General features: G+C 36.8%; 1 protein-coding gene across 1 annotated transcript in view; it reads right to left on the reverse strand.

Moving 5' to 3' along the window:
• The window catches only part of LOC113801193 (poly(A) RNA polymerase gld-2 homolog B), a 37,094-nt gene extending 32,744 nt beyond the window's left edge, over positions 1–4,350 (reverse strand). The window contains exon 1 of the mRNA XM_070135020.1: positions 4,322–4,350. The gene's annotated coding sequence lies outside the window, so the exon portion shown is untranslated. The remainder of the gene's footprint in view (positions 1–4,321) is intronic.
• Between the last annotated feature and the right edge of the window lie 650 nt (positions 4,351–5,000).

Raw genomic sequence — 5,000 nt, forward strand, 5'->3', positions numbered from 1 at the left:
AATGCTTCCCAAATTCAAATATATTCTAAAATATTACCACATATCAACAAACACCAATATAAATTTGACAATTATTGTAAGACTGTGTCTTCAGAACACGAAGAAATACAAATGAGAAACTAAATAGCATATCTTCCAATTATCAGTAATGATCAACATACTGGCATCTAATTATCAACCGTAATTAAAAATTTTGTAAAATGGATTGCAATAAGACTACATAATGTAACATGGTATGTTTACACTTGCTTTCCTATGTGTGAACATCATTCTAAATAGTGCATAAATAAACAAATAAATGTATACAACTTATATACTATATATGATATATATACATACATACATTAAATATGTATGTATATATATATATGTATATATAAATATATATATATATATATATATATATATATATATATATATATATATATATATATATATATATATATACACTTGCTTTCCTATGTGTGAACGTCATTCTAAATAGTGCATAAATAAACAAATAAATGTATACAACATATATACTATATATGATATATATACATACATACATTAAATATGTATGTATATATATATATGTATATATAAATATATATATATATATATATATATATATATATATATATATATATATATATATATATATATATATATGTATGTGTTCGTATATAATGTAATATTTTGATTATACTTCCACACCAACATTTAATATCAAATATATTTCTAAAATCTCAAATAATCCCTTTTCTGTACTTCCTTTGATTTCAAGGCACTTCTGATACTAAGCTATGTATAAGAAATACCTAGTGAACTTAATCATCATTTCTTCATCTAACATACACAATCCTATGAAACATGACAACAGTCAGCTGAACAAAACATGCAACAACTGGATAGCTACTACAATATAAAAAATTGCAAACCATAAAATAACTTAAAATTTCCATTTCTGACAATCATAATATAAATGACCATTAAATATCTTTCTTACAACACAAATTAAGCAGTGTTTCTTTTTTTTTTGAAGACCCAATACAATAAAAAAGTTCTTACCCCTATTAGATCCAGAGGATTCACTAGAGATCACTGACGTGCAATTTCAATTCCTATTACCACATTCTCATGTGAATACTATTTAATTTCCACAAAAACATGGATCATAACATGAGAAAACTGAATCTTGCCAATTTTCAAGAGCAAATTCCTATTATCAGCATTTAAAACCTCTGAATCAATACTTGCACACAGCACTCCCGTCAACATGTAAGAAAAATACTCAAATGTCTCATCATAATTATCATTTCTTCACAGTATGTTGACCAGAAGAGAACAGATACTCAGCCAATACTATAACTGGGATAGATCTGAGCCAACTAGTCCATGTGGCCAGCAAGATCAGACTGTGATGGCAATGGGCATCCTGCCAGGTGTCTGAGTGCCTGACGCATCACACCTCAGACATGCAACAAATACCTCCTTCACACTTGATACTCCCACACTTCTGTACCCCATCCTGCTACTACTGCCTTGTTTCATCATCCACCATGCATACCATGACAACCAATTTTATCTGTCTATTTGCTACCTCTCAATGAGTATTCTGGGTAAAAAGGAACAATCCCTCATGGCACCCTCAGTTATTTTCACCCCAGTTGGTTAGAGAAAAAACACCGTATAAGGTTGGCAGCACCTACAACCACATGTTCTCTTTGTGATCAAAATAACAAGTGTTTACTAATTACTCTCTTGGTAACATTAAATAATGCATTATCATTACTTCACCATGACTGGTTGCTTTTCAGAGATACACTACCACATATATATATAGTTGCCAAACACAACATGGTTAAAACAGGTTAAGCATGGTAAATCTATTTTAAGGAAGTGAAATATAACCTTATAGATATCACTTTATATCTCATAAAAAATTGATGCTATAATTATAGTTATCCCTCCAAGCTAATACCCCTGTCCCTGCCCCTCCCACTCCTCTCTCTCTCTCTCTCACTCCCCTCTCCCTCTCTCTCTCACTCCCCTCTCCCTCTCTCTCTCACTCCCCTCTCCCTCTCTCTCTCACTCCCCTCTCCCTCTCTCTCTCACTCCCCTCTCCCTCTCACTCTCTCTCTCCCTCTCTCTCTCACTCCCCTCTCCCTCTCTCTCTCACTCCCCTCTCCCTCTCTCTCTCACTCCCCTCTCTCCCTCTCTCTCACTCCCCTCTCCCTCTCCCTCACTCCCCTCTCCCTCTCTCTCTCACTCCCCTCTCCCTCTCCCTCTCCCTCTTCCTCACTCCCCTCTCCCTCTCCCACACTCCCCTCTCCCTCTCCTTCTCTCTCTCACTCCCCTTCCTCCCCTTTCACTCCCTCTCCTTCTCTCTCTCACTCCCCTTTCCCTCTCCCTCTCTCTCTCACTCCCTTCTCCCTTCTCCCTCTCTCTCTACACCGCCCCATCTCTCTCTCTCTCTCTCTCTACCCCCCATCTCTCTCTCTCTCTCTACCCCCCCCATCTCTCTCTCTCTCTCTCCCCCCATCTCTCTCTCTCTCTCTCTCTACCCCCCATCTCTCTCTCTCTCTCTACCCCCCCATCTCTCTCTCTCTCTCTACCATACCATATACCATATCATACCATACACCATATCACACCATATAACGTATCATACCATATAACATATCATACCATATAACATATCATACCATACCATACTATACTATATACCATACCATACTATACCATATACCATATCATACCATACCATATACCATATCATACCATGCCCCTGCCCCTCCCACTCACCACCTCTCTCTCACATTCTTTCTCTCGTTTTTCCCTCTCTCTCTTACTCACTCCCATGTCACTGCCCCTCCCTCCTCCTTTCTTTTTCATTTCCTTTCCCCATCTCTCTCTCTCACACTCACTACTATACCTATTCCAATTCTCAATATCATACTCACTCCCTCTCAAGCTTTTGTTCTTGCCCCTACCCCCACATATTCCCACTTAACATGTCTCTCTTCAACTCGTACATCTCCGCCCATCTCCTCCTATCCCCATTCCATGCACCGTTCTTCACTTCAGCATTCTTTCCCTCCTACAGTTTTCCCCCTAAAGTCTCGTTCCCTCTCTATTACTTCTACACTTTTTTTTTTTCTCTTCTCTCTGACATCCATTCCTTTACTCCTATGTATTCTTTCCCTTTCCCATTCACTCTTATATTATCTCCTTTACAACTTACTTTAATGCTTTTTCCTTTAATTCTCCTCTGTCTCTCACCCCCACATTTTTTTGACTGTTCTATTACTTTTGTCATTTCTTCTCACTCACTCACTCTCTCTCTCTCTCGTCTTCCCTCTTTTTTACAAACTCACAGACCTCTCCATCACTTATTTTACATATACATAAATACTTTCAAACAAAAACACTCTAAAAATAGAATATCTTTTAAATCAACACCAGGAAGGCTCTGAAGATGATGCAATACCACGACAAAAAATGCCCTCACCTACCCTATGACGTTGAATAGAGAACATTCCTAGACGTTGTGAGCTAATCAAAATATCAACATCTGAAAGACATCCTGCAAATATTTACGCTCTGTCTCCTATCTTTTTTTTCAAACAGAAATTCACGGTATTACATAAGTCACTGTGGTATAAATTCTGCTTGTTCTCAAGTCTGATTCAATGGAATTCTTTTCTTAACTACATATTCAATAATAAAAACAATATCTATAGGAATATATTTCCACAGAATGACCCCTAAAATTTAGCGAAAAGAATATAAAAATTGACAACTCCCCACCTACACAACTATCTATTTTAAGCCTCATCTACACCAACTAAAGAAACACTGTATAGTCACATAAAACACAGGCCAGCCCCCTTTCTAAGCAGTTTACCAGAGGCATAAAAATAATCTTAGTTTTACCTCAGAAAAAAACCGAAACCCTCGAAACGGCGGCGAAAAACCAGGACGAGATCGCCCCACAAGCCAAGGCGTGTAAATATTCACCCAGGGAGAGGCCGACGAGATTTCACAATGCTTTCACATGTTGGTTATAAAGGGTATATATTCCATTTACAGTACTATGTCGTAAAGAGTTCCCCATGCCCTGATTTTGGCACCGCAAAATCCCACGGTGCCAAACCCCCCTCCAGGAATGCATCCTCGTATATGTCAAACTTGATTTTCTGTCGAACTACGGGTTAATTCCTCTATAATTTGAACACACATTAACCTGGAGATCCAAAAGACCTCGTGGAATCAAGATCTCAGTGCTAAAGAGTTGAAGTGAGGCGTGAGACATCATAATAATGAAGAGATACTTTACCAGCAGCAGGTTGTAGAAAATGCCAAATATGGTGCGATCGTGAAGAGTAAATGGTTAATGTCTACTTATTTTTTTCCTTGTTTGGCTTCCTAGAAAAATCTCGGTAGAATTATTTTTATATATTATTAATTATTCTAAATCAAGTTTGTCTTCTTCATTTCAAATTTTGTTATTATTTTCTTTTCGCAATCGCAAACCAGGACATTTAAAGTCTTAAATGGCCGTTGAATCTTTCCGACTGGAGTTTCCATATACTGTTTATGCTTCATTTTTTCTTCGAACATCTCTTTATATTTGACCTTATGTATAGTTTCCATTCATTAACATAAAATCATACATTATCCTGAGAAAAGTATTTTAGCATAACATGAGTCAATGTAAAATATACGTTGTAAATACACGTAATTTCATGTTCGCGGTAACAAGTGTCGCTAAGTTTCGACACCGATGCGTCCGCTATCAGTTTTAAACGTATTGATACATGTCCTAATGCGCAATAAGAAATAGTACAAGTGTGCATGCATCAATGTATTATATATATATATATATATATATATATATATATATATATATATATATATATATATATACACACACACACACATGTGTGTGTGTGTGTGTGTGTGTGTGTGTGTGTGTGTGTGTGTGTGTGTGTGTGTGTGTGTGTGTGTGTGTGTGT

Source organism: Penaeus vannamei, chromosome 20 (genome assembly GCF_042767895.1).
Source record: "Penaeus vannamei isolate JL-2024 chromosome 20, ASM4276789v1, whole genome shotgun sequence".
Classification (NCBI taxonomy): Eukaryota; Metazoa; Arthropoda; class Malacostraca; order Decapoda; family Penaeidae; genus Penaeus; species Penaeus vannamei.